This window comes from Dermacentor variabilis, chromosome 4, assembly GCF_050947875.1.
Source record: "Dermacentor variabilis isolate Ectoservices chromosome 4, ASM5094787v1, whole genome shotgun sequence".
Classification (NCBI taxonomy): Eukaryota; Metazoa; Arthropoda; class Arachnida; order Ixodida; family Ixodidae; genus Dermacentor; species Dermacentor variabilis.
The window spans coordinates 117,389,026-117,412,800 of record NC_134571.1 but is presented as its reverse complement, the minus strand read 5'-3'; the positions used below and the strand labels follow the sequence as shown (position 1 = coordinate 117,412,800).

Below are 23,775 nucleotides of genomic sequence, written 5' to 3'. Positions count from 1 at the left end.
CAACGAAAACAAGGAATCGATGGCTGCCAACTACTGATGACGTACCAGTTTGTAATAATTATGAGAGCGCTATTAGCGTTCCGATTCGGTGACGAAGGTTGGCCGTCCAGGAAGACTAAAAGGAATGCCGGTTTCATTCCCGGCATGCACTTTCTGAATGCTGCTTGAATATCCCGCGGAAGTCTACGGTCGCCTCCGTAGTGATTTCGCGGAAATACGTGAATTCGTAATCAACAGCGATCTGGCTTCGCAAGTCTTTACAGCTTCTTATCCCTCTGTGATACGAATTTTATCACTGATGTGAAAATTTTATACTTCGTGCATTTATACTAGAAAAGAAAGTGAAATAAGTATGACTATAGTCAACTGCTTTCGGCAACATATCAAAGATTTATCACGAATTGCACGCAAATTAAGGCGCGGGAGGGAGAGTGTGTTCCTTGGAAATTTTGAATTCGGAGGCATAAACGGTGAGAAATATGCCCACGGAATATACGATGACCGCTAAACTTGTGCAACTCCAGACAACTGCTATGCATTACACAGCATGCTCCATATAGGCGCTACACAGAGGCGACACATGGACATTTACGTAATATTAGGGGGCGCCACGCTTATCTGCGTTCCTCAGTTGAGGAGATATGTAAATTATCTGACACTAAGAGTTCTAGGATTAGCGAATATTCCTTGTAAAGCGTTACGATATCTGCACCAAACATCGTGCAAGAGGTTTAAAGTCGGCCGCCCGTCTTTGAAAGCAAATAAGTTTAAAGTGGTAATATATTCTCTCAAAACTTTACTTTCGCCGTATTAGATTGGTTTATATAAGAGGAAACATTTTTGATGTTTCCCTTTTTGAATGTCGCGCCGGAGCCCCTGCAGTCAGTGACGCCACGATTTTCAAAATATTTTTCCACGTTTCGGCCGCTGTGGTTAACTAAATGATGTTGAAACTCCTGAAGTTCATTTTTAGGCTGTTCTACAATATAATGTAGTCTACCTTTACCGATAAAATCTAGGCCCAAGCAGATGCCGTCAAAATTCATTTTGAAATTCAAATCTGGTTAGGAAAGTTCAATGCGTTGTCGACGCCGGTTTTGCTCTTTGCGTCTTTTCTGGTCCCCTCGCATGACACGGTTTTTCTTTTAAATTGCAGAAGCGAAATTTTCTATAGCAGCTCAGATTTTTTATCTTTGGTGTGCCTTTAAAATAAGCCCGAAATTATTTTTGTGCAATTTCGCAATCACTCGGTAGGGCCGGTCATCATTGCGGTCACCATGACGCAAATCCAAGTGTGCTGCGTAACGCGCCTGATATAAGGTTTTAAACATCTGCATCGCAGCATATCGCCGTGGCATCGCTCCGCCCCTTTACATCCGTCTCTGCCCAGTCTACGTGGAATGAGTGAGCGATGTTAATCATACGAGAGATCGAGATCTGACTGGCTTTCCACACGGGGTCAACGAGAGCGCTTGGAGCAATGCCACCTTCGTTAGGGTATTTTCAATTGCACATGCATACACACTAATTTGTGCGCCTTCTAAAAGGAATGCACAAATGCAATATGTGTAAAGGTTTCTTTAAAACAGAAGCGCGCTTCTACCTGGAAATGCACGAGGATCGATAGTCTGCTACAGCTTGCGAAGGAAGGAGTTGCGACACTGAATTGTTGCGGGAAAGCGCTCTGTGCCACAGGCGGAACTCTTATCGGTTCCGCGAAAATCGTATCGGAGACCCTTCGTTCAACAGTTGTAAGCTTTTTCCGAGTCTCAAGATGAATGATACGTTGAAAGGGGTTGACAACTGACGGGAATGTGGTCTGAGACGTTGGAAATGAAATTACCATGATTTCCAGCACGCCTGTTCGCGATTTAACTAGGAATAACAATTTTCAATTCGCAAAGAAAGTCAAAAACCAGTAAGTGGCATATATTCTGGGGTCGCTTCGGCGGCGGTTACTACATGCACGAACGTCTGTGTGTACAGACAGACCGTTTTGCGTCAACGCGCTGTGGAAAATGGTGCCCTCCGTAGCAGACGACGCTGTGGTCGCGTCGGGCAACGAGGACGTCGAGATACCAGTGGTCGCCCCCGTCCTGTTCGCGAATGATCACCATAAGCGCACCGCGTAAACAAAGAAGTCGAGGAGGAATTTAAAGGAAGTCTTCCGGATTGGTATTCACGGAAAGGCATCGTCGCCCGCATACCATAGCCTTGGTCAAATTTCCAGGCGAGGTGTCTGGAGACCCCTTCAAGCCTTCCGAAAAAAAAAAAGTTCATCAAAGCGCGCTCCTCCGTCCTACGAATAAACTATACACCTCGGTAGGTGCAGCCTATTGCAGAACTTCGTCAAATGTCAGTGCGGCCAGAGATTGAAGTAGGCCTTCCTTCCAAGCAAAGAATTTCTATCCACACTTGCGTATTTCTCTTTCCGGCAGGTCGCGTGGACCAAATGTCGCTGGGTCAGCTTTGAACGATCGCACACAGCACTAGAACTGAATATTTACGGCACTAGAGCTAGGTAAAACCGAGGGCCTTGTGACCGGGGTGTTAGTGCGAAGCGTAGGCTTCTTCAAACTCGCTAAGTATTGTGCACCTAACGAACGGCGACCTAACTAGCAATCGCGACTAAAATGGGGAAGCGGCGAACGAACTCTTACCGGAGGCGGGTTCGGGATCTTTTTCTTGTTGGAGAAGAGCTTGAGCTTGGAAAACGACAGCACCCGGCCGTTCAACCAGGAACCGGGCCGCGGTGAATCCGGGTGGCTGTACTGACCAACTGCGAAAATGCAAGGATACACTTTAGGGCTTATATTCACTTCGCCAAAAAATAGACAAACACAAAAATGTAAAGAAAAGGCCGACGATGGTAGCGTCTGGCTCACACTCACCGCATTGGCGCCCAGTAGAATCCGTGAAGGTTAGCCAGGCCGTGTACTGCCACTCATCCACCAAGTTTGTAATCCGAAATGCAGGCGCTGGCTTCATGAACCTGCATGCGAGGGACGAGGCAAGGTCATTTTTGAAGAACACCGTTGCCACGTGATGGGTACGCAAGCACGTGTCGAAACGAGCAGCTAAAACACGATGATTGCACGATGCCATAGTGAGCAAGACATGAACAGAAAGCAATATACGTGGTTCGCCGCATAGGTGCTTGTTCCTAGTATCTGAATTACGCGCTGCCTGTAGGCACGCACGTGGGCGACTCAACCAGCTTGCTCTCAGCACTGCTGAATCGGTTTAAACTGCATGGATGCCTTCGCAAAATGAGAGTAATTATCGTTCGCATGATTACTTCCCACTGCTTTTTTTTCTCAGACCAGCATGTACACCACGATGTGGCATGTGAGGCTGCTCGGCAGGACCGCTAATGCGTGTTCGGAACGCTCATGCCAACAACGGAAGCCAGCACGCTGCCCTGTGGATTGCGACATTGCAATGCTTCTAAAGCGAACCGTTTTGAGATCGCCCCCGTGCTCTACGGCGCGAAAACACGTCGGCTGTAAAAAACACTCGCCTGCCCAGTGTATGTATCCGCAGTTCCATCCTACGCAGCAGGAACTCGTGCTGGTTGACGAGCGTCACATGGGGAAGCATGGCCGGCAGTCTCTCCAAGATCGCCCGCTGTGGGTCCGCTTTCTTCTTGGGAGGGAACTGGGGCCAAGCGCTCCAGTCGTGAAATTGGTCCGGGTGGTCACTAGGAAAGTCCGCCGGACGGACGAGGTTCGGCTGTATATAGATCTGTGGCTGGCTCCTAACGAAGACGGCTGCGGCGCCGGAGGTGGATGGCACGCTTTCGATGTCCTTTGACTGGGACGCTCCGGCCGGTGGCTCGCTCCTAACGAAGACGGCTGCGGCGCCGGAGGTGGATGGCACGCTTTCGATGTCGTTCGACTGGGAGGCGCCGGTCGGCACGACGTCGCTGTCGCTGCTGGAGGAGCTGCTGCTACTACTGCTGCTGCTGCTGCTACTGCTGCTACTACTGCTGCTACTACTGCTGCTGCTGCTATTGCTGCTGCAGCTGTCGTCGCTGCTGCTGCTGCTGCTATCGTCGTTGAAGCTGGTGCTCGTCGACAGCTTGGAACGGTCTGCAATAAGCATCACGTAGCCGTAGAGTCTAGGGTCGAATCCAGCAGCAGCGGAGGTAGAAGCAAGGCCCGACGACGCCATACTCGAGGCACAAGCGGAGTCGGTGGACTCTATCGTAGGGAGCGCGACTTCAGCTGATCTGTGACGGTCGAGTAGCTGCCGTTTGCTGTGCAGCGACTTGTCTTATGGCGTGCTCGAAAGTATTTAGCACGTGCCCACTCACGGGTTCGATTTCAATTGGACCCCATGGGTGTATAGCTCAACCCACCACGGGTGATCGGCCACGATTGGTCGGCTCTGCAACATGGGCGTGTCCTCGTTCTACGATTTACTCCCCTCCCTCGAACCGCTGGAGGCCGAAAAGCTTGTGTCGAATTTTTCCTTTGTTCTGACATACTGGACGAACATATACCCCTCTCCCCCCCTTTCTCCGTTTGGAGAAGCTATGACCGCCTCGACACGACACTTCAAGTACAATGGGGTGCTGTTTTTCAGGCTTAGTCGTGGTGGTTCAGAGAGCGTATATTCCCGGAAAGAGCATGGAGGACAGAGAATAAAGGAGACGCGAGAAACGCTTCTGAACTTTGCACCGTGTCCAATGTGCAAAATACCATCTCGAGCTCCCCGGGAGAGATGGTATACCACATTAGCGTTTGACAGCTGTAATTCACCGTGATCTCTCGCAAAAGCAGCGCCTGCCTTTTTACTAATGTGTAAGACCAGACGGAAGCTAGATTGACTGGAAGAGATGATGGTGAGGGGAGGGAGAAAATGGGTAGAACCGACGAAGTCGCGCAACCAGTGAATAAACGAGGCCTCGCCACCATTCTCTTGCTGCTCCTAAACAATATAGGGGGGGGATAAAATTAATTATAAAGTAAATAATAAAATAACGAAAAAAAAGGGGCGAACAATAAAAGTGTACCCCCAGTCGTGGACAACAAGACGAGGTCAGAAGAACGAGTCTTCCGCGCTGGGGTTAGTCGCCCGCATCTTAAACATCTTTATCGTTGTGTTTAGTTCAACAAAAACTGTTTTTACCAAATGGACCATGAGGAAGTGGTTACTTCAACCACTTTCGCGGAGATGCTGCCTACAGCATTTCGCCGCGGTATCGATTTAAGCGAAGCTTTCTGTGCTGTTTGATTCGGTTGACGATAATTAGCGGTGATGTTGACGGCGAATGTTTCATTTCTTCAACGTTTAGTTCAATACAAAAGTTGGGAGTTCATGTTACACGTTACCTCGCGTGCGCCACTGCTAACTGTTTGCGCATCACACAGAATACACAAGGGGAGGAGTTTGATTCAAGGTTGTTGTGCGCCATACTTTATAATATTTGAGAGGGTTGAGCATATTCATTGCTCCACATTGCACATCGCATCCTGGCTGAAATATTAGGTTTTAATTGAAATATGGGCTTGTACGTGCAAAAACTACAATCGGATTCGGAAGCACACCGTAGTGGCGGACTTCGGATTACGTTTGACACCGTAGTGTTCTTTAAAGTGTTCCTTAAGCTAAGTGCAGGAGAGTTCTTTTTTTTTAATTTAGTTTTTACCCGTCGAAATGCGGCATCCGCGGTTGGGATCAGGTCCGCGACCTCAAACATTGTCATAGCCGCAAAGCTGAATGAATTCTGAGGTTTTACGAGCCAAAAGCATGATTTGATTATGAAGCGTACACGCTTTACTGGTGGACGCCGGATTAATTTTGACTTCCCGCAGGGGATCTTTGACGTGCCCCCTATCCACGGGACACGGGCATTATTGCATTTCGCCCCCATCGAAATGCAACCTCCGCGGCCGGGATTCGATCCCCGGGTCCGCAAAGGTACCGCGGTTGGCACAGAAGTGTTGATTTTATGTGTGACGGCTTCCGTAGCGTGGGCTAGGCCCTACGGTGCTCTTTAATGCGGCTCTGCTTCTTCGCATCCACCCTAAGTCGTCCGCTCCACATATATGCATGTGTTTATTTTTCACAAATAGCAGTAGCGTACCGTACGTTAATTTGAACTTAAGTTTATCCAGTTTCCCCGCAATCGGATGTCGAGTAGCAGCGTTTCCTTTCCTTACACGTCACCTTTTCCCGATCCCCTCTCCACCCGGATCGTATGGGAACCGCGAGCGACGAGCGGTCAAGGCTGTTATTCACGCGTTTCGCGATGGCATCGTTTCTAACCATTATCCGTCCTCCTCTCCAGCAATCTACCTTGCGTCCCTCTCAACTTTCACTATAGCAGAAAGCTAAACGCCTTTATCCTTTCAATGCTTTTCCGGCGAATTGCTGGTGTCAAGATGCTAATGTGGCGACGCCGATGGCATTGTGCACATTCGGTGAAGTGAAAAGGTACAAAGGAGTTTCTCGCGTCGCCTTTCCTCTCTGCCGCGCTCCTGTCATGTATAGAAACGCTCTTAACCACCCTTCCTCCCCCTCGCCTTCATGCCCTGACGCGATGTACCGGACAGAAGCAGCAGCAGTAGAAGGAAAGTAGAAGGAAGGGTACAAGAAAGCTTGTCTTTAAAGAAATAATGGCGACCCATCCATTTTTTGGAGATGTGTGGCGACGTTAACGCGATTAGAAATTTACGTTGAGGTGGGTGTGTCATTGGTGACATAGTGTGTTATATGTAATGCTGAATATCAGGAAGAGCTGCACGTAATAAGTGGTAGGTAGCCAGAGATCCGAGTTATCGTGTAAGGAAAACAAGTTTTGAAAAATAATTTCGTCTCTGTGCGCGGTTCTCGGGTAAAAAGGAAGTCATTGACTTCGAAGGGTCATCGTGTTTTGCTCGACATCAGAGGTCCTTACTAACACTGACTTACTTTTGCTGCCGCTGAGTCAAATAATAACCGATTATGTTGTTATTGTCTCCTCAATATCTCTACGTATGCTTAGAGGTTACCGGCCGTGCGCCGTTTTTCCTTCGTTGTTTTTTTGTTGACGTGATATAAGATGTTGGCGCAAAAATGCAACGTCGGCTACTGCTTGGGCCATGCATATGATACACGCAGCATACAGTAGCAGCACACAGCATATAACAAAATATGACAACGTTGCATTGTCACATGGAAGTCAAAATAACAAGTCGAGGTTACAAAAACGCACTTAAAGCAATAACACGAACAGCGGTGCAACACAACAAATAAACACTCAAGCAACGATTCTAACTATGATAGTATCACATGTACACCTTGACAATAAAAAAAAAATAATTCTCAGAAAAATTTTTTCCGGGCCTTAATAACGGCCAATTCTTCCGCTGTCTTCCAGAAATGCGTTTAATGCTATTAAAGCGCACATCTGCATAGCTCTTCTTGGTAATGCACATAATATAATTTGATGAATTGAGAGGACCATGCTCTAAAGCCGGTAATGACGATTTAAGTCGGCGTCTTGGTGTGTCGTGGTGCGGGTATTCTAGAAGAACGTGATACGTGTCTTCGTGTGCAAAGCCACAATCACACTGAGAAATTTCAGATCGGACAGTTCTGTGTAAAGAGTGTTTTCTGTGGGCTACGCATAACCGGTTATGCAATTTATAAGACTTCCTATGTTTCTATGCAACGCTAACGGAAAGTTGAATTCCATAAGCGGATCAATATAAAACAGGACGGAACTCTTGCAATATTGGTCGAACCACGTCGCTTTGCATATTTTCAATACAGTTACATTTAAGATCTGCGCTTGGTATGCTTAGCGCGCTGGATGGATATGTATGTATGTATGTATGTATGTGTGTGTGTATGTATGTATGTATGTATGTATGTATGTATGTATGTATGTATGTATGTATGTATGTATGTATGTATGTATGTATGTATGTATGTATGTATGTATGTATGTATGTATGTATGTATGTATGTATGTATGTATGTATGTATGTATGTATGTATGTATGTATGTTTTGAGCGTCCCTTTCGGAACGGGGTGGGGGTTTGCGCCACCAATCTCTTGCTATTACACTGCCTAATGCCCTACCTAGGATAAACAATAAAAAAAACAATATGAACTCGCACAACCAAATTTTCTGATCTCCTATTGCGAACTGTGCTTTTATACATCACCGTTTTTTGTCGTTTGCCTATATACTTTTCTCCCGCCAATCATCCAATTGCCTCTTGCTAATACCTATTTCAGACATGTTTACTTTTCCACTGCTCTCGCTGAACCCAAGGGCTGCAAGCAGGCTAGTGGTGCCTAACTCTACCGCTGCGTAGACGTCTTCACATTCTAATAAACATGCTCCATAGTTTCCCTAGCTTTACCGCAGCAAGCATGCTTCTTTCTTATATCTCGCTTTATAGATGCGTGTTCTAAGGCACCCCGATCTCGCTTCGAAAAGTAATGAGCTTCCCTTTCAGTTATCATAAATGGTTTCTTTCCGGACCTCGTTTTCTTCCTGTTAAGTAGTTACTCATGGCAGGTTTATTTTCCGTTGCCGCCACCCATGATATTATTTCAGCCTGTCTGACTTCCCGCTTGACGTCGGTTGTGGCTGTGTTGCCCACCCTACAGGCCGCATACTTGCTGGTAAGCTTCCTAGTTCTTTTCCTCCATTGTGCATCAATATTTTTCCTGTACAGGTAGCTCAACACTCTCCCAGCCTTCTTCCCTATTCCTCAGTCGTTCTTCATACTCATTTTTACTGCGAGCTGTACTCACTTCAAAACTAGTCCAGACCATAGCACCCTGCACAGCTGCATTTGTTGCCTTTCCGTGAGCGCCCAATGCGAGGCGACCCACTGACCTTTGGTTCCCATCGAGTCCTGATTGTACCCCCGGATATAAAGCTAACAACCGCATTTCCAAAAGTAAGTCCTGGAGCCATTACACCTTTCCACGTACCTCGGAGGACCTCGTGCCTATAGACCGTTTTTTCGTAGGCGCCGCCATATTGTGAACGCAGTGGCGCCGCCTATGAGCAGCGCCGTACTGGCTTGGGTGAAAGCGGTCTTTTGCATGGCAGGTATACGCTGGGCGGTAGGTTCTGGCGTTTGTTTTCGCGGTCGTGCGGTCTGTTTAGTGTACCGTGCGTCGTCTACGTGGTAAACGTTTCTGTGAGACGTGCTGAAGTGGTTTAAGGCGTCATGGCCGGAATTTCTGTTGGCGTTGAGGTGGACGGAACACGCAGCGCGATGTGTGCGTGCATATTTGAGCCTACAATCAGCCTCGCAGATCAATTGTGTATTTCTGAATGTTCCAATCACGAATGTGACCTCATTGCAGTATTATCCTCTATTTCTAAGCTGCGGTTTAGGAGCCATGAAACATACGCGACGATCGTAACAGCGTGGGTACCGTTCTACAACCGTGGGTATCGTGGGTACAAGCGTTCAAACTGTTCGGTGCAGGTTACATTGCGTGACTACTTGGTTCGATGGATGAGGTTTCCGCCCCTCAATAAAATATTTTGGCAAGTAATAGCAGCATACCTTACAGTCTGAATTAAGCTTCTCTAGCAAAGGGACTGTTTACGAACTGCTCGAGCGTCCTAAACAGTGGTAGGTGCTGGATTACAGATATCTTTGCTCTATATACCGCATGGTACAAGCATACGGCTTGAGCGGTTATATAATTATAAATGTTGTGCGGCGTGACTATGCGAGGTCGTATTGGGGCGTTAGCCCGTTTTCTCTTGCTTTTTCGAGAAAGAGGCTGATAACCGAATTTTTTTTTCGGTTGTGTTCGTTCCGTTCTCTACGACGCACTCACACGTATTACGGAAATTTTGTCCTAAGAAATAGGCATCGTATTCTTTTAATGCGATCCCTCTAATATATTATGGCTGTATACAGGCCAAAAAGGCAATGCCGAAGCGCACAGCTCACATATGTATCGTGCTGGTTCACCAACCGCAGTGATCTCTGTGTTGAGCAACGCCATCGGCCTCATGCAGGAAGGCTAGCGTAGACATATGGTAATTTGAAGCCTGCTAGACTTGAAATGCGCGACAACTATGCCGGTGCATCACAAATATTTGACAGCGCCTGCCGCTTAGATGTTTCGTGGTTGCCTTAGGTTGGCCGTGCACGAGCATGCGCTCTTATGCTTTATGTTTTACTCCCTACGTCAAGCGATCAGATAGTGAGCAGATTTACCATTTCATGCTGCTAATACAGAGACACCGGCTTTCTTTGTTTAATTTAAACCGATATAAGCAAAATAGTTCACAGCACATAAACACACCGTGACTGATAATGTCCGTACGCCGCGGCAGATAAAGAGCGTCACATTTTTGCTCCCCCAAGAGATATTTCCGCCTACTGTAGTTACCGATGCACCGAAAGGCTTCCCCGACGACCTTATATGAACGGACATGGCGTAAATTTCACAAAGTACCGTCTAAAACATCTCGAAATCGTTCCGCAGCACGCGACAACAATACTTCAAAGCAGCGCCGCGCCGGATCGCCCAAGCCAGAGAGGAGGAAAGGCTCTCCGCGCGCCCTGTCCTCCTCGCCCGATGAAAAGGTCTACAGTATCCCCATATCGCACTCTGTGCTTCATTATGGCTGCCTTTGTCTTCCCCTTCGGGATTGTTGATTTTTCCTGTGTTTCCATATATCTGTTGCCTTCGTTCGCCTATATACCAAGGTACTTATATTCTGTTACCCGAGGTATTTTCTGGCCCTGTAGCGTCACTGTCTGTTCAATGTTTTCATTGAATACCATAACACCCTATTTTCTAACACTAAATTTCAACCCTAAATTGTTGCCTTCCTGTCCACAGATATTATTAGCCAGACATTGCAAATCATTTGCTTGTTAGCTAGCTACAGAATGTCGTCCGCGTAAAATATACCTGAAAGCTGCTGCTCTACTACTGTATCCGCCTGTTTGTATGAGAGATTAAAGCCGATATTACTTCCTTCTAGCGCCCTTTCCATCCTCACCATGTTCATCATAAACAGCAGTGGGGATAAAGGGCACCCCTGCCTCAGTTCCTAGTTGATATAAACTTTCTCCTCGCTCCTCATCCCTTTCCATTTACGCAAACGGATATTTTCCAGGTAAATCTCTTTCAAAAGCTGTAGACAATTGTCATCTAAGCCTTCCCCTTCCATAATATCTCACAAAATATTGCGGTCTACGTTGTCATAGGCTCCTGTAATGTCTGAAAAGGCCACATAAAACGGTGTGCTTTCTACTTTTGATATTTCAATACACTGAGTAAGAACAAATGAGTTGTCATCTAAACGGCTACTTGTTCTGAAGCCATTCCGAAGTTCTCCAAAATCCCATTATTCTCGGTGCATGCTTGCAGCATTAATTTGATTCCCTGCATTGCTAGCCTGCATATTACCGATGTAATGGTCAACGGTCTATACGAGTGAATTCTATCTTTCTCGACCTTACCTTTATAAATTATATTAAACTACTTTGTTACTATTTACCTTATTATTTACCTTTAGGTACTAGTTCATTAATCAGCCTAACGGGAACCTCGTCTAGCCCTGTGGCTGTGCGCTTAGGAATTTTCTCTTCGGCTTTCTTCCACATGAAATTTGTCAGCACCAGCTGCTTTCCCGCCTGGGTCTCTTTCATGCTCTTTGTTTTTCTTCAAATGCAACCTCGTCATTGCAATGGAAAGACTCGGCTGTTAATTTTCGGATATAATTTATTGCCGCTTCTCCTTCCAGTCTGCTTCCATCTTCGTCTAGGATATGTTGTATTGTTGTTGATTTCCTGTCTAATAATTTTATATGGTTCAAAAATATTCTTGGGGCGGTCTGCTTTTTCTCACGTATTTCTGACAACCAACGTTCAATTTCACCTCTTAATTTTCCTTGCACCAGTATTTGAACCAAGACTTTTTCGCCCGATATATTTCCCATTTGCTGGTGACTTAAGCCTGCGGCAACTGCGCCTTCTTTGCCTGCCTGTGTTCGCGGGATGCTTTCTGTCGTTCGGCGATCGCTTCTTGTATCTCCCTGTTCCGCCAGCTTTTTGGTTTCTTTTTTCCTTTCCAACAAACATGTTGTTTCTCTTTCCGTATTTCTGTCGTTATTACACTTAAAAGCGCACTATATTCCTACTCTTTATTTATCCATTTGCCAAGTTTTTCCTCGACTGTAGTGAGTATATTTGTTATTTGTTCAGCGTTCAAATTAGGACTCCCCATTTAGCACTCCGTGCTCTCTTTCCCAAATACATATCCTATTTTCAAAATGATGCGTTTATGGTCCCTTCCTATGCTGCTAAACGCTTCCTCATCGATGACAATTTCTGGCAGCTTATCATGAATTCCTTCTGTCATCAGACAATATCAATGGTTGATTGCCGGTTTCCCACTTTCCACGTGATCTGCCCTTCACACTTAGGCCCTGTATTCACGATAACGAGGTTAAGTTGCTCACAACGGTCTAGGAGTGACTTCTCGTTGTTGTCGATATAGCCATCTAAATCCTGTATGTGGGAATTCATGTCACCTAATAGGATGATTTCAGCACCACTACCTAAACCCCTAATATCAGCGCTTATGCATTCCACTTACTCTTTATTCTTCTTTGTGCAATTACTTCCAGTTCACAAATACGTAACAACCAGCCAAATTTTTTCCCACTCATTGTACCTGATATAATTAAACATGCTCTTGACATTTTGAATTTACTCTTTTTCATTTGGCTCCCTGATGGATGAGCCTTCCGACTCCCCCTCCATTTCTTTCCGACTTAGTTCTGTTGCACCCTTCCCAAACATACTTCTCAATCACCAGCGGCGTTTCCGAGTCTCTACCCTTATAAAAATTTCTAGCAACATTTTTTAGACAGTCTATAGACTTTTGTTACTAGAACCTACCAACAGTCAATTGAAATCCTACCAGCTGTCTTTATACATCCTAACAACGCTCTAGTAACACCCTAGAAACAATTGGCCACCAACTTTCAATAGAAACATGTTCATAGGATGTCTTTAAACTTCCTACCAATTTCCTATGAACATTTGTCTTTATACACCCTAGTAACATTCTTTCAAAAGAGAAATGTTCATATATTTTCTGTTAACTTCCTACCAATCCCCTATTAACAAGCTTTCTTTATACACCGTATTAACATTCTTTCAAAAGAAAAATGTTCATATATTTTCTGTTGACTTCCTACCAATCCCCTATTAACAAGCTTTCTTTATACGCTATATTAACATTCTTCCAATTGAACAATGTTTGTAAACGTTCTGCCAACTTCCTACCAATCACCTATTAACATTTGTCTTTATACACCCTAGTAACATCCTATCAAGAATTGGATCCTATCAAGAATTGGCTACCGTACTTCAACTGAAGCATGTTCATAGATGGTCTGTAAACATTGTACTAACCGTCAACCAACACATGTCTTTAGGCTCTTTAGTAACACTCTGGCAATACTTTACTTACATGTGCTTATGTACTTGCTATTGACGTCTTACTATTCCCCTAGTAACATTTGTCCCACATACGACCTAGTAGCATAGTGTAAACACTTGTCAGTATGTGTGAACATGTTGGTAAAAGGCAGTATGCACCCTAGAAGGTGCACGTAAATGGAAAACAAATGCAAGTTTGCACTGAAAGAAGTTTATTCACACAAAAATATTTACACAGAATTGTGAGAGAAGTAGTAGAGAAATTAAAAGAAAAAATAAATGAATAATGACTTAGTAGATTACCGCATGGCAGCTGTCGCCTAATCTCTAGCAAGCATCGATTATGCAAGCTGATGTCTCAGAATGCTTGCAGAATGAACCAACCCTGCACAGAAACAAGATGGTCAGTGTTAACATCATGTTCAGGTTAGCATATCACATACATAGAACAGCTTTTTAAGGTTCACATGAATGATAAAATTGTAACCGTCATCCCTGTTTACTTGCAGAGGAGATGGCAAGGATGGGACACATTATTCAATGCATATCCTTTGCTGCGTTGTATTTACTACGTGTTATTAAAATTAGGAAAGTGTACTAAATGGGTTCCTCTACCATTTAACTGCATAAATGAGTTACTCACTAAAAAAGTTAATTACATGGTTTATTCATGGTGAAATTTGTAGCACGCACAATAGACACGGACGCAGAGAAGGTGGTCACGCGAGCGCTTACTCAAAGCTGGTTATTTTTGGAAGGAATGAAAGTAACAGCGCCAGCTAGCTGCACCGAGCATGTGCAAAACGTGTCATCCATTTTTATATAAGCAGATTACAGAGCTTCAAGCAGTATACAAGAATACAAATGCTTTGTCAGTGATAGCAAGCAATGGCTGACGGATGCATTTTTAAGCACGTCTTATTATACGGAACGCTTCTGTAATTTGACATGTTCGTTTATTTTTACTCGAAAACAAATTATCAGTGTCAAAAAATACCGGTTCAGAATGACATAGGTTGCAGTGGTTAAACAGGTGCGAATGCTTTTCTTTCACATTCGCACTTGTCTATCCAGTGCAACCTATGTCATTGTGAACCGGTTCGCTGAAAAATATGTAATTGTGAACCGTGAAGCTATACGCTCGATATTTTACTGTTTCTCATCCTGTGCAGCCAGAGTAGGAAAGAGCAAAGAATGAGTTCATGATCAGACAATATTTACCAGACCTTAGGTCATTGCGAACGCTGTGAAAACGAAGTATTTGTACGCTTCGTGTTTATAGCAACTTCAAGCGAACCCCATGACGCGGGGCAGCTGAAGAAGGTAAGAAAATCGTTCTTAGAACATTTCACGTCGTTACAGTTCGCGCTATAATAACCTGCCAAAATGCGGCATTAGAAACTGAAATAAAATAACATCAAAATAATATGTTTATGAAAAATGATGGAAAAGAACATACCTTTTATTATAATTTGGAGATAGAGAAAACTTCGGCGCATAGCAGTCTTGAGGAACAGCTGTTCGCTATTTGTGGAGTTTAAAACACGGACAGTGCCAATATTAAATCACTTCACACGACACTGCATCGCAGCTGGCAGAGCAGTTCCAGAAACGCTCACATCACGGAACGAAGAAAGCACCGTGGGCTTCGCAAACACCTTGCTGGTTGGCTTGCATCGATGAATTAGCTACAACACAGCATAAGCATAAATAGCAGCAAAAACAGCTAGATTGCTGCTACAATACGCCACGAAACACCTACATCGCTGCGACCGTACCATGCTGGCGTCGCAAAGGAACTGATGGCGATTGCGATGGTCTCCCTCTTTGCCTCGACTCGGCCAACTGTCAAATTTGTGCGCATGCGCGGGGAGGCATGTGACATTCTTTCCATCCACCTGCTTCGCCTTGACCGCCGCGGAACTAAAGCCCCTCTTTAAGCCGAAACATGCCCCCCACCCCCCTTCCCCGCTACCTTGCGATGGTTGACTCACACTTAGACATTCCTCGCCTCTTGGTGAAAGCTGTGGCCGGCCTTTGTGTACGCACCCCTTTCTGGGAACTGCACTAAGAGGGAGGAATGCACCTCATGGCCGAGGTCGAAAAAAAAAAAAAAAACTGAGAAGGCAGCCGGCTCAATTTTGTTGCGCATTAGGGGCTGTATAGTTTTATCTTTCGAAACAATTATTGCTCTGAAAACCGACTTTTTTCTCGAAATGTAGTATACATAGAAAAATAAAATCATATTGGGTAAATTATGTGGATATTCTATTTTGCGCAAAAGCATCCTTTAGCACTTGCTGCTTTCAAAGACAAAACATTGCTCACTGGCGCCCAGCGGTGAAGCACATTGTAGTACTATTTTTATAGTCAAATACATGTCCGAAGCGTGGCGGCTATGACGTCAGCAGTTTTCAGACGCCCGAAGCACGGCAAGAGCATGGCCTTTGATATCCTGGCTGTTGGTATACGGAATGCCATTATTACGGATGTCATGATGACCCCTTGTCGGAGCTCAAAATTTTGTCGCAGTGTTGTGAAGCAAGATCACTGAATGTTAAGAGTGCATAATTATTTCTTTTCGATCTGTTTTCACACACAGCAAGCTACCATCGCCATAAAGCACATCAGTTGACATAGTTACTTTGCCTTCACTTTGATGCAAGGTCCTATTTCCTTTAATGTGCAGAAGCCGTCGGTAGGAGGCAGGGACGAAAGCGTGCGAATAGGAACGCGTAGAAAGCTAAATTTTTTATACTGTAATGGTAATTTAATTATTTTTTCACAGAAAAGTGTTGCTTGCACAGAGTTCAGCTTTTCTTTCTATTCGACCTGTGCGCTTCTCAGGTCAATACCCGCTCTCACTCAGCAGTAGTTGTATTTTGCAGCCTTTTGGACATTTGAGCGGCAACGTTCCAGCGCCGTGTTACCCTGAGTTTCGGCTCTTTTTCTTCTTTTTAACAAATATCATGACGCTACTATGCTTACACGTTCCATCTTAGGGCGTACTATTTATATTGCAGATTGCACTGACCGAATTATCTCGTTGCAAAGCTAATTGGTGGCATTGCAATAGCAGTGCGTGGTAAGGGCAAATTTGCGCTCGAGCCTTACACCACACCACCCGCCTGCCCGCACGCATGTGATCGGGTGAAAATTTGCACATTTCGTAGACTGGTACACACACTTCGGCTTACACTGCATGTGCGAGCCCAGTGTATGCCAAAATGTGTGAACCAGCGGGCGAAATGCACAGTTTTCTGCACGACCGCACGCGTCACGGCTCAAGCGTAAATCGGCCTTTAATTAACCAGCCCCAAGGTCGGGATAAAGCTCTGCAACTGGTGTGCGGCCTGCACAGTAGTCCGCTATCACACCGGTCAGGTGGTGTAGCGCAAGCAAATTTTCTCGGAGTGTGCTGACGTCACCGCACGCTCACGTAGTCCAGTAGATCCTCTAAAAGATTAGTTCTAACAACTTACGAACATATTTCTTTAAACATTTTAGGAGCACTCCGTCAACAATTGGCTACCGACTTGGATTGGGACTATGATTTAAAACAAAGAGCTTGACTCCTGAGTATGTCATATAATGTGTGTTAGAAAAATTTATCAAGAACTCTCAAGTTACTTCCCATCCTAAATATTTTTTGGCAAACAGTACGAGCTGTGGACGTACTGAGGATACATGTCCTTCAAACAAAAAAATATAGTTCGATGATGTATAGTACAACATTCTTTACACAAAAGTAACGAGCCTTCTGACGCAGTACTGAAGTGGTTATAAAGATAAAAGTTAGAAAAATACATGTTGATGGGGACCTTAAAATATTCTATGTGCAAAAGTAAGAAGGAAGTCTTTTACGGTGTATTATATATATTCTTTATACAAAAGTAAGAAGGAAGTCTATTAACAGTGTATTTAAAACATTCTTTATACAAAAGTAAGAAGAAAGTCTGTTAACAGTGTATTATATATATTCTTTATACAAAAGTAAGAAGGAAGTCTATTAACAAGGTATTTAAAACATTCTTTATACAAAAGTAAGAAGAAAGTCTGTTAACAGTGTATTGAAAATATTCTTTATACAAAAGTAAGAAGGAGGTCTTTTAACGGTGTATTTAAAACATTCTTTATACAAAAGTAAGAAGAAAGTCTGTTAACGGTGTATTGAAAATATTCTTTATACAAAAGTAAGAAGGAAGTCTTTTGACTGTGTATGAACAAATGTTACTAGAATGTAAATGTTAATAGACTGTCAATAAAGTTAATAGAAAGTTGGTAGGAGTTCTAAAGAATGTTAACGTTCATTTTTATAAGGGTAAGGTGTGTTTCTGTAACCAAATACACCTCTATTTGCTGTTTATTTAACTGGTCCTCAATCTCTTCCCACTTTTCCTTTCTTCTGCCGCCCTGTCTGTTTATGTAGCGTATTGCATGGCGAGCTCTCTTTCTTGTTTTACATATTTTTCTGTTATCGGCGGCGGTGCTCTCTTGAGGTTCCCCTATGGGACCTTCTTGATTACTACCTGGGTCTTTCTACCTGGGTATAGTAAAAATGGGTCTTACTAGAGTCTTATAGGCCTTTAGTTTTACTTGCGGGGGTGCAGCTGACAATTTTCGTCGAACGAATCCAAAGTGTCAGTATGCTTTTGAACATACATTATCTATGTGGGATTCCCAACTCAACTTTTCAGTAAATGTTACCCCCAAGTATTTTACTTCATCATTGCGCGTTACAGCAAATCCTGATAAAAGATGGTTCCTTGTTATGGTGACAGACGACGTTTTTCTTACATTAATTTTCATATCCCAAAATTTACACCAGGAATCAATGTTAGTCAGCGTTAAGTGCAATTTATTTTGGCCATCTTGCGAACGACCCGCAGTGTACACCGCGCAGTCGTCTGCGAATAATCTCAGTACAACATTTGGAGTGACACAGGAAAAAATGTCATTTATATCGATAAAAAATGTGTAGTTGCTAATACTCATCCCTGTGGAACACCAGAGCAAACGTCTAGGTTATTGGATTTCGCATCTTTTATTTCGACGTATTGAGTATGGCCAGAGAGGTAAGCTGCAATCCAGGAAACTACGTTTGAATTACTACCAATAATATTACGCTTCTCAATAATTTACAACGTGGGACAGAATCAAAGGCCCCTGCAAACAACTGGGACCACTTTTGCGCAAAGCCAGTCGGCGGGTACGGATGCTGTTTCCATGGATAAGGACAACATTTTTTAAGAAGAGGAGACAGTTGTTGCGCGTATCGCTTTAAGAAAGCATTGGGTAAACCGTCGGGCTCAGCGATTTCTTTTCATCGAGCAGTAAGTTAAGAATGCCGCATTCTGCTATGGTAAGGTCAGGCATGCGGGAATGGTATTCCGGTTGATTGAATTCTGAGGCAGGAGCACGGGTGAACACAGATATGAAATAGTGATTAAAGGCGTTCGCGATACAGGCAGTTTGCGTAATCTATAACGGCTCCTTCTATTTCCATTTAGTCGATCGAAGCCACCGGTTTTGCCAGGTAATGCCAGAACTTTCTTGGCTCGTGTGTCATAAAATTGGTCGGCGTATTTGTGAAGAAAAAGCTTCTTGCTGAAAAAATTTCTGCTCTGACTATTCGTTGTAACCTTCTTTTGAGGTGGATATTGCTGCGTGTAATCCAAGGTGTCTTCCTCTTTACTCGCTTTTTTATTTATGGGATAAATTTTTCTTCACAATACGCTATACTATTCGTTTCAGCTTCAACCATAGGTCATTCGCGTATTCAAATTCCGACTGTAAAAGACTATCCAGCGTTATTTCAATTTAATCAATAACACTGACACCATCCGCTCTGCTGTAATATTTGACAGACATACGAGATTTACTCGTGATTTGTTTGGGACTGAAACTGAAGTTATCAAAAGTAAGTAAAAGCATTTTATGGTCTGACATTCCATTTTTGATACTGATATCAGGGTTTAGTGTCTTGGAAACGAAAGCGAGATCAAGAATGGAGCTTGCTTGCCCTTGTATACGCTTTGGCTCCCTAACAAGCTGGGTTAAAGAAAAGCTAAACATAAGATTGAGAAGCATTTCACAACTACTGTGCTCGTCTCTACAAATTCTCAGAATTCCCCTATCAATCCCGTTAAGTTGAAGTTTCCGACTAAGATACGCTTTGTACGCTCGTTTCGTGGGACAAAATACATGCGCGTTCGAGTTGCTCTATTGCTCAACGCGTTAAAGTGCGTTTCGTTAAAAAGTCGACAACAGTGAATTCTCACTGCGAGCTTGAAGGCGCAAATCTCAAAACTGGTGTCATTCCAGAAATGTATTCCAAATGGGTACGCCTTGCTACAATCCGCAAATTGCAACTATATGCCGGTAAGTTGTTAATACGCTAACTCGTGATTTTTTAATTAGCTGAATATGTGTTTCGCTTTCAGCAGCAACTATGTCCGCCTCTCTGAGTAATCCAGCTCAAGGACTACAACGATGTCAACTGCGACAGGCGTTTAAAGAAAAATCCGGAAAACCTAAATATGATCATCCCGTATACATATTTGTCACAGTGCTACTTGTTGAGTAACATTAGTGAACGTGTCTTGTTTCGAAAGTATACCATCCATATTGCCAACACCACTTTTGGGAGCGTAAGCATCAATAAAGGGTATTGTACATCCGATTTGCAAAACTCATTTTTCGGAAGGATTTAGAGATAGCTTTGTATTCATTTATGGGTGCGAATTTTCTCCCTTTTCATCATGTTTCAAGGCAATGGGTGACTTTTCATGCTCGGGCTGCGGAAAAAAAACAGGAGAGAGCTGTTTCTGAAGTTCTCCGAACTGTGAGCGGTGATTCGCGAATCTCTGTAGTAGAAAGGCAGCTACAAGTCGCGCGCGGAACTCCTAGGCGTATGCGGAGACCTCTCACGCAAATTTTTTGGAGCCGCTCTTCCGAAGTTCGGGAAAGTCCGCAATTTCATCATGGTGACCTCGAATCGAGACAGAAGAAATTTGAGACTAGCACGACTCTCGACTGTGCAAGTGATGGTTGAACATCACTTGTACAGCATCGCGGCATCAACTCTGTCAACAATTGAACTCCCTTTTTTTTTTTTTTGTCTTGAAGTGTCTTGAAGTGTCTTTTGTCTTGAAGTGTTTTGCCTTTAACTCAATTCTGTGACTTTCTTATCATCTACACCGCCGAAGACTGGCCGATCGTGGTGATAATGCAGGCGGATCGAAATAAGCAATATAATTGAAATAGAATCATTGCTATAATTGGAATTATCATATAATTGGTATAGAGTCAAATTGCTAAAAGAAACTGTGATAAAGGCAGAGGTGTTGCGACTTAGCGCACGCAGTGTCAAGATGTCGGGAACGCTCTCTGTCCTCGTGTCGGTGTAGGATATCTGTCTTGCCTGACAATGGATGACGCGAACATGGATGCACAACCTACGTATGCAAGTGAGCCCTCGCCGGCCGTCTGTGGCGGATACTGACCACCTGCTGTTTCTGCGTTCGAAGCCTTAAAGACCACGAGAGAAAAAGTGCTCAGACTTGTGCGGATATACGGACAGACCCACCCACAGAATGTACGACCGGTTGATTGGAACAGTGGTCCGAATGCAAGCGGTTGACTCCGGTTTTTACCCATAACTCCTTCTGGGAAAATTTATGGTAAGTAAATTGAATTGAAATGATTTATTGATCATAAACCCCACAGGCCACTTACACTGCTCCTTCTCGATGAACGCCGGCACGCATTTTTTCAACCGAAATATATGGTATGAGAAACCACGCGATTAAAAACGAAAAGGTCAGGCGCCAGTCACGTTCAGTTGCTCATGCAGCCCTTGCCTTATCAAGCGCTTTCTTCAGAAACCGGCCGGCAAAAAAAAAAGGGGGGGAGGGGGGGGAGGAGGGAGCTGGTCGCGACGCGCCTGCTAGAGTAATTTTACTTTCGTCGACGACATAGGCCCAAATTTATTCCCGAGCAATGTGGCGGAGATTTACTGGTTCCGAGTGTCCTTGTCTTCAGGAAATAAACATTTCCTCATCTCGTTCTTCGTCATTACATTCCACACAGACTGGTACGTTAACACTTGCTCGGCATCGCACGTTCATTCCTATACACCATTCGATAGCGTATCTGGGTAACGCGGTATAATACGGACAACGGGAAGCCATTTTGAAAAGAAACACTCGGCGAAAGAAACTATATCGCCCCCAGCCACGGCGTCCATGAACTGCCGGCCGGCAAATGATGATGTCCGAATTTTTCGCCCACTCGTTCAAAAGCAACATCTAAATGAATTTCTGGGCTTTTCTGAGGCGCATCGTATTGGGGAGAGGGGGCGACTCCCGATTATTCTGACCATTTCTCCTTCTTCTGCGTCTACCCAATTCACGGTACCTGGGAGTTCTTCCATTTCGCCCGCATCACAATGCGGCCGCCGCAGCCACGATTCGACCCCTCGACCTCGTGCTGCAAAGCTACCGCGACGGGTAAAAAGTAATCTAGTGCGGTGAATGTGTAACTGCCCAGTTTACTCTTTCTCTCTATCGTGTTAGTTCAGTCGCTTTGCGCTGCACTGATCGACCGAGGCAGGCTCGACGAATGCACATGATTTGCTACAATTCAATAAGTGTTTAGCAGCTACGAAAAAAAAGCCGTTGGTGTGTATAAAACGAACCTCTGTGAGCATGGAAGTTTCACTGATGTGGCTGTCCTGCGGTGAAACACGTGAAAAAGACGAGCACAGGACACACGCTGGTTTTACACGTTTCTTTCGAAAAACGTCCGCAGGCAATGCTCTGCACAGAGGCTCTGCCAACGGCGCAGCCAACAATAACGCCCAAGATGTTGGAGATATCCATCACTTTAAAAGAGACTCTAATTATTGGGCTATTGAGGTTAGCGAAAAGAGATAGAGAGCGCTCTTGAATTAAATTGGAGAGGTTAATATATACCTGGCGGAAGGCCCACAGCATGTTATATATTCCCCGTGAAAGCGATGATAACTGAAATGACACGCAAGACTCAACGAACATGCACGACAATTAGCACACGTGTGATGCACGCATAAAAGTAGAAACTGCTTTCGTAGCGCACAACGCTCGGGGCCTGCTGCGGCTCTCACTCGTTGCCGTCTAAAAAATGTATTTCATGCTTGCAACTCCAGGCCAGAACGGCCCAGCTATCAAATTTGCGAGTGCGCGGCTTCTTTTCTTTTTTTTTTCGCCTTGTCACGAAGGTGAATGTTTGTTTCATTGCTTGCATTTGCGAAAGTGTTCAAGTATTTCAACTTCTTTTGACATGCAGCAGGCTTTGGTGTAGATCATTTGGGACGCCTCACCTACAATGCGATTGTGTAATGAGTCAGTCTTCGCCTCGCACTGGCACCTACGGACCTAGGCCCATTGTCAAGCGGCCATCCGTCATAGGTCAGCTCCCCATAGGAAAACTTCTCAGAAAGGTGAACTTGTCGTGGGGGATGACATACGATAATTTCTCGTGCCACCGGACTTTTCGTCACACGGAAAACCGAGTCCGGAGCTTATTTCCTATGTGACAGGCAATTTGTTTTGCTTGCCGCACATCACGTTTATAGCAAGAAAACTGATATTGAAGGCCTCGTTGAAGGGTCCCTCACCAGGTGTGGCCATTTTGAGCGCACAATCTCAGTGGATACAATGCGCGCTAATGACCGTGTCTGTTCCCTTCGCTCCGCGTAAGCAGCTTAAATTCCTAGCGAAACGCCGTTTGTCCTTCTTCTCGCGGGTGCTGTGCGCCTACATATATGGAAGTGCTATGACGTCACTCACAGTCACATGTGTACTCGAGTTTAATTAAGGTAACATCAGTTATTTGTTTAATCTGTTGCTTCAAGAGACGAATTAAAGTTTACATAAATAATAAAACATACAAACCGAAGGTCTGCGTGTTTTTGTTTTACATTGTTCCGCAGCAAGAGAGATCTACTTCCGTTTTGTCAGCTTGTTTCCTTGTCATTTTCTCCCGTGTTCCAGCGCCGTCCTTTTTCATCTTCTCGCGTCTACCTCTGTGCTCGTGACTGTGGCGCTGACTTATACCGCATAAAATAAATCTGGAAGCTGCTGCTCTACTACTGTGCCCGCGTGTCTGTATGAGCGATTAAATCCGACTTACTTATATACCGACTGATAATCCGACTTACTTATATACCGACTGATAATCCGACTTACTTATATACCGACCTATAATCCGACTTACTTATATACCGCTAATAAGGTGTCGCAGAGCGCGCAAGTCTTCCGCTGAGTGAAACGAGACAAAGAAAATAGCTCACGC

General features: G+C 44.5%; 1 protein-coding gene and 1 long non-coding RNA gene across 3 annotated transcripts in view; one reads left to right on the top strand and one right to left on the bottom strand.

Annotated features, from left to right (window-relative positions):
- Positions 1–23,775, top strand: part of LOC142579665 (uncharacterized) — a 238,284-nt gene that overhangs the window by 107,527 nt on the left and 106,982 nt on the right. The window lies entirely within an intron of this gene.
- On the bottom strand, positions 13,748–15,374 carry LOC142577903 (uncharacterized). 2 transcript variants are annotated; one of them, XR_012827099.1, is made up of 3 exons: positions 14,900–15,374; positions 14,662–14,754; positions 13,748–13,825 (listed from the first exon to the last, which is right to left on the bottom strand). It is a non-coding gene; the product is annotated as an uncharacterized LOC142577903 (long non-coding RNA). The 2 variants fall into 2 exon arrangements; XR_012827100.1 differs by having other exon boundaries at positions 13,754–13,825; positions 14,667–14,754.